General features: G+C 38.8%; 1 pseudogene; it reads right to left on the bottom strand.

Moving 5' to 3' along the window:
* Positions 1-7,803: 7,803 nt before the first annotated feature.
* On the bottom strand, positions 7,804-14,125 carry LOC116598740 (annotated as a pseudogene).
* Between the last annotated feature and the right edge of the window lie 221 nt (positions 14,126-14,346).

Below are 14,346 nucleotides of genomic sequence, written 5' to 3' on the forward strand. Positions count from 1 at the left end.
ATCTTTGACAATGTGCTCATGGTAAGGTGTTGTATATAACCATGGAAGTTTCCAAACCTTTCTGTCGTCCCGATGTTTTCTGTCTTAAGGATCACTTTAGGGGCACCTGGGTGGCTCAGTGGGTTAAAGCCTCTGCCTTCGGCTCAGGTCATGATCCCAGGATCCTGGGATTGAGCCCCACATCGGGCTCTCTGCTCAGCAGGGAGCCTGCTTCCTCCTCTCTCTCTGCCTGCCTCTCTGCCTACTTGTGATCTCTGTCTGTCAAATAAGTAAATAAAAATCTTAAAAAAAAAAAGATCACTTTAGTAAGAAACTGGGCTTTTTGGGAACAGCCCTTAAAAAGCTTTTTAGGCTCTGATGACCTTGTGAATGAAAACATCAATGAGGAAGGGCCTGAAGTGCTGGCCACATGTGATGATGATGACAACGGCTGAGTTTTTGTCACCTGATATCCAGTCAGCTTCCTGGGGCATAGAACCCTTATTTACCACAGAGCAGAGCTGGAAGAGTGACACAAGAGTAGCTGTGTTTTTTCCACCCAATCTAAGTATGTCCGTCTGCATCCAAAAGCAAAATTTCAGTTGCACGGGGTGCCTGGGTGGTTCAGTCAGTTAAGTGTCTGCCTTCGTTTCAGGTTTATGATCTCAGGGTCCTGGGTTCAGGCTCTGTGCTCAGTGGGGAGTCTGCTTCTCCCTTTGCTTACATCTCTCAAATAAGTAAATAAATAAAATCTCAAAAAACTTCCAGTTCCATGAAGATCAAAAAAGTTTAGTGCTAATAAAAAAAATGTTTAACTCAAAGGCAATGATTACTAGAATATTCTATCACTTACAATACTTATCCATCTAGATTATGTTTGACTGGAACATCCTGTACTCGAGGGTAGGCTCTCTGTTCATATGTATGAAATATCAAAGTGTAAGGTTTTCATTGAAACTTATAAAGAAAAACAACATTTCTTGTGAAAGAGGGAATAAAACACATTTTACATTAAAAGGCTCAAATCTAGAAATCTAAATGAAGTTGAAAATAAAATAACTGAAATGAGAGAATAGAGATCTCACTAAAAGTACTTTAATATCAGCCTGAATTTCTGAGGAATGTAAAATAATTAGATACTTTTTACAAGTTAGGGTAAGTGTCCAATCCACTGGTACAGTGTCAAGTCTCCCAGGAGGTAAATGAATTCTCCCTTCAAACTGTCATTTATCTCGACTGTATGTGACGGACTCCGGTTACAAAATGTTGTAGTCCACCTTCCTTCTGAAGTAGAACTACCAAGGACAGGAATCTTCATTCTGACTCGGTGCTTGTCTTTTATTTTTTCACTCTCTAGTAACAGAAACACTTGTGGTAAGTGACCTTATTGGTATATTAAATGTGTAACCTTCCTTCTTTGTCTTTCCCTTTGTTGATTTCTTTCTCTCTTCCTCAAATTCCTATTTCCTAATTCCTTCCCTTCCTCTTACTATTTTTTGATCACCAGCTTTGTTTTAGCCACTTCTGCTCATTCCTTTGAGATTTTTGAGTCATCTTGATTCCTTCTTGTTCATTTTCTCTCATACTTAGGCCTTTGTCACTAACCTGAATATTAGTGGTCTAAAAGTTGGTGTCCTTGCACCAAACTACTTACCAATGTTCCACTAATGAAGCAGTAGTCTTATTTTTTCTATGAACTTTTAATACAATTTTTAATTAAAAACTAGCTTAAAAATATAAAACATCCATGTTTCGAAAAATCCAAACAGTAAAATACCTAGTTTGAATTGATACTTTAAAAATAGGATTTCACAAAAAGTAACAGGCAGCAGAGAACATAAGAGATTTTCCAGCAAGTTCTATTAGAATTACAGGCTCTGTTGGCACATGTCTGCCTTCCAATGCATTGCAAGTAGCAGTGCACCAAGAGTTTTGCTATGGCATGATGAAAATCATCAGATTTCTCACCTGTCATGTTTCCTTTTCCCTCACTATGCCCCCCACCCCATGCCCACTGAGTTAATGCTTATATTTTAGGTTTGTTACGTAGCATTTCTGTACTGATATCATATTCTGTATTGGACAGGAAGCAAACAATAATGACTTAAACATATAAATTTATCCCTCACCTAACAGTCCTAAAGTGAGCAGGCCAGGGCCAGTATGATGTTCCATAGTTTCAAGGGTTGCAGTTCCTTCTGCCTTTTTCTGCCACTCTTTTTTTTTGGAGAAGGTGATAATCTTTTTCTTTTCTTTTTTTTTTTTAAGATTTTATTTATTTATTTTGACAGAGATCACAAGTAGGCAGAGAGGCAGGCAGAGAGAGTGGGGGAAGCAGGCTCCCTGCTGAGCAGAGAGCCCGACGCGGGACTTGATCCCAGGACCCTGAGATCATGACCTGAGCTGAAGGCAGAGGCTTTAACCCACTGAGCCACCCAAGGTACGATAATCTTAACTTTATTAGTTTCTTGCAACTTTATTGAGGTGTAACTGACATATAGATAACTGCGTGTATTTAATGTGTACAGTTGGGTGAATTTGAACATACGCTTATACCCACGACATCATCATCACAATGAAGGTGCTATTCCCTTTTTTTTTTTTTTTAGATTTTATTTATTTATTTGAGATAGAGAGCATGCACGAGTGGGGGGTGGGGTCGGGGGAGAGGCAGAGGGAGAGGGAAAAGCAGGATGCCCACTGAGCAGGGAGCCTGACACGGGGCTCGATCCCAGGACCATGACCCAATCTGAAGGCAGATGCCTAACTGACTGAGCCACCCAGGCACCCCCTGGTGCTATTCTTTTCCTTTTTTTAAAATTTATTTATTTATTTATTTATTTGACACAGAGAGAGAGAGAGATCACAAGTAGGCAGAGAAGCAGGCAGAGAGAGAGAGGAGGAAGCAGGCTCCCCACCAAGCAGAGAGCCTGATGCGGGGCTTGATCCCAGGACCCTGAGATCATGACCTGGGCCAAAGGCAGAGGCTTAACCCACTGAGCCACCCAGGCACCCCTACCCTGGTGCTATTCTTAACATATGTCATCAATCTCATGGTCTGACGTGGTTCTTTTATCTCTCAGCATTATATCTAGAGTTTAACCAGTAGGAGAGGGAGGGCAAGTTGTTTTACTCTTAACAGACGACCCAAATGTTTTCCATAGAACTTCCACTCATAATCGTGGGCAAGATGTTGTTGTGGTCACCAGTAGCTGCAAGGAAGAATATATCCTTTAGTTGGGTGACTGTGGGCTGAACTAAAATAATGGTATTTTGTTACCAATGGTGTTTTCCTACCAAATGGATACTGGGAGACCATACCCAGTCTCTGCTTTACTGTCCATGCTTAGCCCCCCGTAGACCTCGCAGTCCCTGTTTGTCTAGATCCACAGAACAGTCATAAATAAGCATGGCTGTACTGGGTTTGTGACCTGTGGACAGAGTGGGAACATAGGGATGGTGGAAGAATTGGAAAATTCTGAAATAAGAGTTCTTTCAGATAATCCTGGAATAGGTAAGTCCTAATGATTCAGTTTGCTAAAGAGAGATTCTGTAATCCTATAATTTTATTAAAATTCCAGTGTGACATGGTTGGGTTTCTGTGAGGTTTGGTAGCATTGCACCCTGGATGACTGAATATCGTTACTCTGGGGTCATAAGATCCATCTGCCTATCCTACTAATGTGCTGGCGCACTTGGTGAGAAGACAGCCTTAAAGCTTATTATTGTAAAGCATATCTTGTACAGTATTTACGTGTCAGGATATACATTTTGCCAAGTGTCAGGCTAAGTGCTCTGAAAGACTAGATCAGATATAACAAATCTTCTTATGATTAGTGTTAGCATTTACATAATAGTATGTTGATAATAATATTAAGATTCCATTATACTTACAGACTAAAGGTTATGGTAGAGGAACTAATGTCCCCCCCGCCCCCGCCTCAAAGATATCTGCATCCTGATCCCCGGGACCTGTGAATATTTACCTTCTCTGGCAAAAGGGACTTTCCAGGTATGATTATGGGTATGGATTTCGAGATGGGAGATTATCCTGAATGATCCAGGTAGGACCAATCTAAATCTTACTTATGCTCAAAAGTGGGAGAGGGAGGCAGAGGAGTGCGTCAGAAGAACGTGAGGTGGGGAACTGACCTATTGTTGTAGCTTTGTAAAATGGAGAAGAGGGCTGTGAGAAACAAAGGCGCCTCTAGAAGCTGGAAAAAGCAAGGAAGCAGATTCTGCCCTAGAGCCTCAAGAAAAGAATGCTGCCCTATTATAACTTTTTTTTTTTTTTTTTTTTTAGCTCAATGAGATACGTTTGATTACTGAACTATAGAACTGCAAGATGATATATTTTTATTGTTTTAAACCACTTTGACACCTTTTCAACATCAAGTCATCCCATCTAACATTTATATAAATAGAAGAAGAAAAGCCCCTTACTTTATATCACTTAGTAACATCAAACATTTTTCTATAGATCATGCACATTTTAAAATTTAAAAAATATATATTTTATTTATTTATTTGAGATAGAGTGAGAGGGATAGAGGGCACAAAGAGGGCAGAGGGGCAGAGGGAGAAGCAGGCTCTCCGCTGAGCAGGGAGCCCAGTGCAGGGCTTGATCCCAGGACCTCAAGGTCATGACCTGAGCTGAAGGCAGATGCTTAAAAGACTGAGCCACCCAGGTGCCCCTAGATCACGCATATTTTGTTAAATTTGTGAAATAGCTTTTCAGAGCACAAAGTGGATCGTATCACTCCTTCCTTAGTTGATTTCTGTAGCTTTCAAAAGCTTATAGAATGAACCCTAAAATTCTCAGCATGCTACTTGAGAACTTCTGTGATTTAGTTTTCTTCCTTTCTTTCTAGCCTCTTCCTTTGCCATGGTCCACTGAATACTCACTCCACTGGCCTATTGAACAAACTTCATGGTGATTTTGCTTATGCATAGAGTTATCAGATTAAAAAAAATTAATAGAGGATACCAGATTAAATTTGAATTATTTCTAAAAAGGAATAACTTAGTGTATTTTCCATGCAATAGTTACCCTTTATCTCAAGTAATGTGCATAAACAACTAGAAATTACTCAAATTTAACTTAGACCCTAGATTACTATTTGCTAAACCTGGCAACCCTATTCATGATCTTTATGAGTTTTCTCTTTCACCTCATTCTCTGTCTACAGATATCCTCAGGGCTAAGTCAAAGATCAACTTTAACATAAGCCCTTGCCTTTTTACTTTCTTCATAGAATTGGTAGTTTGAATGTCTTTTCGGATTGCAGCCTTGCTGAACATTTATTTTTCTCCATTTTCCCATAATTCCTCATATCTATTAGAACCTTAATAAATATTTGCAGAACACATGAATAAATATTAGGCAATAGATCATCAGTTGAAATAAATCTCAAAATGAATTTTATTGGTAAACTCAGGCTTTATAGAAAGTTATTTTAAAACCAAGTAAAAGCATTATTCTTTTATAAGTAACGTGGCTTTGCATTTGCCACTAAAACACATTTTAATAAAATAGAAACTCCATATCAAATTGCTAAGTGCATAAACTAAAGGTTAGGAAGTTATGCCAACAGAGAATTAGGATAACCAAACCAAAATGTTCCTACTCTGAAGCTGAGGGTAACCATCAAAGACATTTGCACAGTGTCCCAGACAGATCACCGACCCTAGGAGGCGCACTACCATGTTTAAATATGAATGTAGAATACTAATACTTTCCCCTTTTGGATAAACAACTATAAAAACCTCTTATAAAAAGAGTTTGAAATAATTTCCTTGAGCTGATTTCTCTCTTTAAGATCCAAGATGATTGACATCACAGATACTGGCTAGGAATTGTGCTCCAAGAAATCCATGACTCCCAGAATTCATATTGATAAATTTCCCCTGCATAAGAACATCTCTTGGAACACCCAAGCCAAGTACCACCCACCATAATAGTAAGAGAAAACTTACTATCATGCTGGGAGATGTCCATAAGTTAAGGAAGTTGCACCATTTCAACTCCCACAGACAATCAGTGTGTCCTGGGGTTTTCAATTCAAAATATTTATCTACTATACACGTTCTCTTCTTTCATCATTTCTGTGTCACTTTTTAAGTTCATGTACTATTTTTCTTGGAGTACTGTGAGCCTCTAATAAACCTACTGTCTCAGTTTTATCCCACCTGTATTCTTCAATACAACTGCCAGAACACTCTTTCTAGTTGCACATGCAACTGCGTTCATTACTATTTAAAATCCCAGTCCCTTATGTAAGGACACAAGCCTCCTTAGCATGGTGTGCAGACCTTTTTTTGCTTCTTTATCTATGTTTCTTGCTATGCTTACCTCCCATTTTTCTAGACACTTGCCTTCTTGTGATTGTAAACTATATCAAGGAAGGTAGTGCATTTGCCTGATCCATTGCTATCTCCCTAATATCTTCAGAGAAGCTGGCACAAAGTCATGTTTAGTCTGATGCATGAATAAATATACATTGCATTTCTTTCCTCCAGCTGATGAAAGACTACTGGACTTTCCTGCTTCAAAGCTCTTATCCTCCTCTTGACTCACTCTGTTTCAAACCTGTGTATGTGTATATGTAAAAGGGAATAGGGGGAGGAATGGGGAGCCAGGTGCTCGATGGAACAAACAGAAGTGGTACCTCATTCTCTGCTGTTGATGGCTCTTCAGGTTCAATTCAGAGAAAGGAAGGGATCACATTTTTATCCTTATGGTGACTTTAGGCCTAAGAATGGTTAGTGGGTAAGAAAAGATTTGGTGAGATGCCCCATTTGAGATCAAAGGGAAAGGATAGAAAGCCAACTGAGCTTCTACTTACTTCAGAAAAGAGTCAAGGACTACAGATCAACACTTGGATAACTACGTGAAATCTGGAATGCGTGTTATTTTTCTGTGTTTGCTATCCATACTTGACTTTCTCCTAGCGAAGAAAGGTAGCATTCCCTTCTGTCATCAAGCTTAGGGAAAATGGGATCAAAATGGATAGTAGCAGAATGGAAAGGAAGAAGAAATGGACTGAGCTTCTGAAACTTAGAGAAAGTTAGCAAAGAAGCAAAAGAGTCTGGAACTAATAGGTCATCTCAGACTTGGCCCACAGGTTCTGGATACACAGAACCTGGAGGCTTTTAAGCATCACTACGTCGCAGCTCGGTGAATATGGACTCCTTCAACCCGAGCAGCACATGCTGAGTGTCTGATCTTGAGATCAACTGGAGAGGAACAGTAGAAGTCGACTTTGGGGAAAGATTACTCAGGATGCAGTGTGGACAGTGGAGAGGGCAGGGTTGTTGGGAGGGAGGCTAGGACAAGTGATCTAGATGAGATGGTGATGATCTGAACCCAGCAGCACTAGGCAGGGAGAGAAATGGGTGAAAGCAAAAGATATTTAAGAGGGGGATTCTGCATATTGGATATATGAGATGAAGGCAAATGGTTTTTTAAAATTTTATCAAAGAGTCCTTTTTTGGAGTAACATTTTAAACATGTATCAGAATACTTTTACATGGACCATATTTTGTAAACCTAGGTCTACAGTGAAAGACATGATTGACTCTGAGAATACTGGTCCTCATGGGAAAGTAAAGGTACATATAATACAGAGTTCCACTTTGGGCAGCCCTCTGTTAGTGAAATTTTTGGGGAGAATGCCAAACTTGGTAGGGGGAGTCATGAAAAGGGGTCTCACAAACACCACATGTCTGACCAGACCTTGAGTAGAAGAGGCATCAGAAAATGTCATGTTCAATATTAATTGAGATGGGCAATGTAACACTGCCTATGGGAACTTCAGAGGGTGCTTAAAACTGTATTTTATGTGTGAAAAAGGCTTTATTCCTTGACAGGAAGGTAAGAATTTCTCAGTTGTGAGTGGTCACGTGAGGCAGGGACTTACAAGGTGTGTACTGAGGTCTCACACTCTTGAGTTTAGGGTTAGGCCATGTTCAGCGAAGGCATGAGTGGTGCCATTAACAAATTTATCTTTGAAAATAACCCTGTCGTGGCCTTGGTTCCTTGCCTCCAGAGAGCAGATACGTCTTCATGGGGGTATCCACCCCCATCGCGAGGACAGAGACCTGGCCTTCCCAGAAGAGAGTGACACTGACAAGGTGGGTGCCATTGTGAAAGGGTGTCACCTTCCTACAGTGCTGCTTTTAGAGAGGGGGATGACATCCTGGCCTTCGGGAAATACCACCTACTTCCCCCCTGCACCCCCCAGCAGGATGTCTAGCTGCTCTCTCCTCCAGTAGGAGTCTCAAGGCTGGAGGATGGTGGCTGTGCTGTGTGCGGCTCTGGTGGTGATACTCATGTGGGTGAAAAGTCTGGGTGGGATCAGCTGGTTTAGTTTCTCCAGGATTCTCTTTATTCTTTGCTCAGTCTCCATTGGTGGCTTTCATGGGCTCAGTGATATTTTAGGGTGTGAGGACTTCATGGAGGTATTCCAGTGACGGAAGGAGATAGGTAAGTTTAGACCAGAACAAAACTGAAAATGCAAGGTATGTGACATAATGAAACGAACCACGTCATTTTACCTATTATGAATTTGAATGTTTATTTACCTATCATCATATTATTTAAACTCTGACAATTTTGAGTGACATGTAAACATTTTTTTAATTAAAAATTATTTTTAATTATAGTTGATATACAATATTATATTACTGTCAGGTATAGAACATAGCGATTTGCCCATTCTTTACATTATAAAATGTTCACCACTATCAGTGTAGTCATGTATCAACATATGAAGTTATTACAGTATTATTGACCATCTTCCCTATGTGGTACTTTTCATCCCCATGACTTATTTATAATTGGAAGATTGTACTTCTTAATCCCATTTATCAGGTTCATTTATCCCTACTTTGTCCTCTCCTCAAGGCAACAAAGAGTTGGCTCATTTGCTTATTTCTTGGATTCAACATGTCAGTGAAATTATATGGTATTTTTCTCTGTTTGGCTTATTTCATTTAGCATACATAATACCATCTAGTTCCATGCATGCTGAGGCAAATGGCAAGCTTTCTTTTTCCTGACTCTTTTGTATGTGCATCATGTGTTCTTTATCCGTTTATCAATCAGTGGACCCTTAGGCTGCATGTAAATAATGCTGCAGTAAACACAAGGGTGCATATATGTTTCTGAATTAGGGTTTTCATTTTCTACAGGTAGAAACCCAGAAGTGGAATTACTGTGTGATAGTTCTTTCTTTTTTTTTTTTTTTAAGATTTTATTTATTTGAAAGAGAGAGATCACAAGTAGGCAGGGAGGCAGGCAGAGAGAGAGGAGGAAGCAGGCTCCCCGCTGAGCAGAGAGCCTGATGCTGGGCTCCATCCCAGGATCCTGGGATCATGACCTGAGCCAAAGGCAGAGGCTTTACCCCACTGAGCCACCCAGGCCCCCCCGGGGTGTTATTTCTATTTTTAACTTTTAAGGAATCTCCCTACTGGTTTTGCATACTGGATGCACCCCATTTACATTCCCACCAATAGTGCCCTAGAGTATCTTTTTCTCCACACCTTTGTCAGCACTGTTACTTCTTGTCTTTTTGACACTAGCCATTCTTATAGGTGTGAGGTGATAGCTCGCTGTGGTTTCAGTTTGCATTTCCCTGATGATGAGTGATGTTGAGCATCTTTTCCTGTGGCCATTGGCCATCCATATGTCTTCTTTGAAAAATGTCTATTTAGGTTCTTTGCCCATTTTTTAAAATTAAAATTAAAATTTTTTAGTAGATTTATTAGAGAGTACATGTGTGCATGTGCTTGAGCAGGGAGAGGGGCAGAGAGAGAAGGAGACTCCCCACCGAGTAGGGAGCCTGATGCCCAGGACTCCAGGGTCATGACCTGAGCTGAAGGCAGACACTTAACGGACTGAGCCACCTGGGTGTCCCTCTCTGCCCATTTCTAGTTAGATTATCATGTTTGGTATTGTGTGAGTTCTTACTATATTTTTGAATATTTGCACTTTGCAGGATATATCATTTGCTAATACCTTATCCCATTTAATTGGTTGCTTTTCATTTTGTTGCTAGTTTCCATTACTGGGCAAAACCTTCGAGCTTGACATAATCCCAATAGTTTATTTTTCCTGCATTTCCCTTACCTGAGGAGACATAGCCATAAAATGTTGCTTGTTTTGTTAGATGTTTTTGCCTATTTTGTTTTAGGTGTTCTATGGCTTTAGATCTTAGAGTTAGGTCTTTAATCTTTTTTGGGTTTATTTTTGTATATGGTGTTAAGAAAGTGGTCCAGTTTTCCCAACACCATTTTTTGAAGAGACTCTATTTTCCCCATTGTATACTCTTGCCTCTTTTCTCATAGATTGATGTACCATGAAAGTATAGACATTTCTGGGGTCTCTATCCTGTTCCCTTGATGTAAGTGTTTATATTGTTCCAATACCATACTGTTTTGATGACTGCAGCTTTGTAGTATATCTTGAAATCTGGAATTCTGCTACCTCTAGCTTTGTTCTTTCTCAAAATTGCTTTTGCAATTTGGGGACTTTTGTAGTTCCATGTAAATTTTAGAATTGTATGTTCTAGTTCTGTGGAAAAATCTATTGGTAGTTTGATCAGGATTGCATGGAACCTGTAGACTGCTTTCAGTGGAATGCACTGTATAACAATATTCTTCCAACCCATTAACATGTTTTATCCTTTCAATGTCAACTTTAATTACTTCCTCAGTGTCTTTCTTAGAGTTTTCAAGTACAGGTTTTTCACTTGGCTAAATTCCCAAGTATTCATTGTTATTATTCCTAAGTATTTTATGCTTTTTAATGCAAATTATAAGTGGGAGTATATTCTTAATTTTTATGCTAGTTTGTTATTAGTGTAATAGATATACAGATTTCTATATATTAATTTTGTATCCTCAATTTTGATGAATTCACTTACTAGTTTTAGTAGCTTGTTGAAATCTTTAGGGTTTCTATAAATAGTGGCAGTTTTGCTTCTTCCTTAGCAATTTAGATAACTGTTATTTCTTGTTCTTCTCTAATTGCTACAGCTATTATTTCCAGTATTAGGCTGAAATAAAAGATGAGACTGGACATCCTTGTCATGTTCCTGGTTTTATAGGAAAGGCTTTAGTTTTTCAACAGTGAGTGTGATATTAGCTGGAGATTTGTCATGTATTTTCTTTATTATGTTGAAGTATATACCCTCTAACCGACTTAGTTAAGTTTTTAATCACAAATGAATGTTGAATTTTGCCAAGTGCTTTATCGCATCTATTGTATGATCATATGGATTTTTTTTAAGAGTGCAAGTGATGAGGGAGGGGCAGAATCTGAAGCAGGCTCCTCGCACATTGCTGAGATCAGGACCTGAGCTGAAGTCAAGAGTTAGACACTTAACTGACTGAGCCACCTAGGCTCCGTGATCATATGGTTTTTTTTTTTTTTTTAAAGATTTTATTTATTTATTTGACACAGAGAGATATCACAAGTAGGCGGAGAGGCAGGCAGAGAGAGAGAGGAGGAAGCAGGCTTATCTATGGAGCAGAGAGCCTGATGTGGGGCTCGATCCCAGGACCCTGGGATCATGACCTGAGCTGAAGGCAGAGGCTTTAACCCACTGAGCCACCCAGGTGCCCCATCATATGGTTTTTATCTTTCATTTTTGTTAATGTGGTATATCACATTGATGATTTGCTGTATTGAATAATTCTTGGAATAAATCTCACTTAAATACAGTGAATGAAGCTCTTAATGTTTGTGAGTATGGTTTACAAATATTTTGTTGAGGATTTTTGCTGCTATGTTCATCAGGGATATTAGCCTATATTTTTTGTTGTGTCTTTGTCTGATTTTGATATCAAGGTAATGCTGGCTTCATAAAATGAACTTGGTAGTTTTCCTTTCATTTCTACTTTTTTGGAGTAGTTTGAGAAGACTAGGTTAACTGTTTTTTAAATGTTTGGTAGAATTCTTCTGTGAATACATCTGGTTCCGGATTTTTGCTTGTTGGGAGAATTTTTGATTACCAGCTCAATTTCATCCCAAGTAATCAGTATTCCATTTTGGAAGACTGTATTTCCAGGATTTCTGGAGAGAAATCTTATAGGCTGCCCAATTTATGGCATATAATTTTTTTCATAGTAGTCCCTTATTTTTGTGCTGTTATTTTTTGTCTTTCATTTAGGCTTTTTCGTGATATGTCTGACTAGATTTATCAGGTTTTTCAAATAACCAGCTATTTATCTTTTCTATGGTTAAGTCTGTTTTTCATTTGTTTCTACTTTGATATTTATTATTTCCTTTTATTAATCTTGGGTTTTGTTTTTAAGTGTTAGGTTAGATATTTTTCTTGTTTTTGATGTAGGCCTCTATTGCCATAAACGTCCCTCTAGGAACTGCTTTTGTTGTGTCCCAAAGATGTCTGACCATAGTATTTCTAGTTCTATTTGTGTCCTGGTGTTTTTTAATTTACTTTTTGTTTTCTCCATCAGCCCACTGGTTGTGTAGTATAGCCTCCACATGTTGGTGAGCTTTCTAGTTTCATACCGTCGTGTTTGGAAAAAATGTTTGGTATAATTTCAATCTACTTGTGCTCCTAAGTGTGATCTACCCTGGAGAGTGTTTTATGTGCACTTGAAAAGAATGTGTGCATTGCTTTTGTGGATGGACTGTTCTTTGTATATCACCTTAAGTTCATCTGGTCTAATGTGTCTTTCAAAGTCACTACTTGATGGGACTGGGCTGTTGAAGTTCCCTACTAGTAGTGTATGAGAGCTTCTCCCTTTATGTCTGTTAAGTGCATAGGTATTTATAATTGTTATATATCCTCTTGTTTGAGCCATCCCTTTATTATTGTATAATGCTATTGTCTTTCTTTTAAAGTCTGTTACATCTGATACAAGTATAGCGATGCTGGCTCTTTTTTCCATCGCTTCCTTTATTTTCAGTTATTTTCAGTTATATTTATTTCAGTGTCTTGAGGTCTGAAGTGGATCTCTTACAGACTGCATATAGGTGGGTCTTTTTTCTTTTTAATTCAGTCTCCCTAGGTCTTCTGATTGGCAAAAAGCACATACTTATTAATAATTAAATGTAATAAACACTCCATACTGTTAATTTTATTCTACATTCTTTTCCTTTCTTGTCATGCATGGATTCCTTTTTTATAGGTTTTTGATTTGTGGTTACTATGTTTATATAATATATATATAGCAGTCTATATAAAGGTGACTATTGTTTACGTTTAAACACATTCCAAAAGAACTACATTTTTAATCCCTCTTCCATGTATAGGACAACTAATTATATATAAAATTGATATTAGTACTTTAATATTTTACTAGCTTTGTACATTTTTGATCTGCCTTTCCTATATGTTTGCTTATAGCCTTGTAATTTTTCCCTTCCTATAGCTTTTTCTCTTCCCTTCAAAGAAGTTTCTTAGAAGGTTGTTTAAGTGGTTTTAGACTCTTACCTTTTGTTCCCCTGGGAACCTCTTTATCTCTCCTTCAATTTGGAATGATAACCTTGCTGGTTTAGAGTGTACTTGGTTGCAGGCTTTTTTCCTACAAAACTTTGTGTCTACCAAAGTTTCAGCTCAAGAATCAGCTTATAGCCTTATGTGGATTTCCTTGTAGGTAAGTAATTTTTGTTCTATTTAATTTTCATCGTCATTAGTATGTGTCCTGCTGTGGACCTTTTTTGGGTTCACTTTGAGGGCTCTCTGTGGATCCTGGAACTCGGTATTTGTTTCATTCCCCAACATAGGGAAGTTTTCACTGATTATTTCTTTGTTAAGGTTTCTGTTTCTGAAACTCCTATATTGTGAATTATGTTATCCTCGAGGTTTCTTCCAGACCTGTTCTATATTTTCTAAGCTACTGTTGATTCCTTCTACTCTATTTTTGTCTGACTCTCTGCTTGTTTCTATGTCTTAGGTTGGCTACAACTTGCAGGCCCATCTCCTTCCCTCACTGGGGCAAGACTTGTGTTGGAGGGGTGCTGGGTCTGGACCGGGTTGACCATCACGTGTGGCAATTTGCAGGAGCACCGACCACGGTAAGTCCACAGGGCAGACTTGAGCAGGGTGAATGGTGCTAGCAAGGCAGATGCAGAATGGCACCCACCTGTTTCAGGAAAAGTGGTAGCTGCCGGCATTTCTGCTCCTGGAGAAAGTTCCTACAGATCCCTGTCCCTCTAGCACAGGTCTTACAATTAGTTTATAAACATCCTACAGGTAGCACAGGCACTTTTCAAACTGCCGCCTCTGTGGTCTCAGAGTAATATTGCACGTGGGCTCTTTTTTTTTTTTTAATTTTTTATTTTTTATAAACATATGTTTTTATCCCCAGGGGTACAGGTCTGTGAATCACCAGGTT

Source organism: Mustela erminea, chromosome 9 (genome assembly GCF_009829155.1).
Source record: "Mustela erminea isolate mMusErm1 chromosome 9, mMusErm1.Pri, whole genome shotgun sequence".
NCBI classification, from domain to species: Eukaryota; Metazoa; Chordata; class Mammalia; order Carnivora; family Mustelidae; genus Mustela; species Mustela erminea.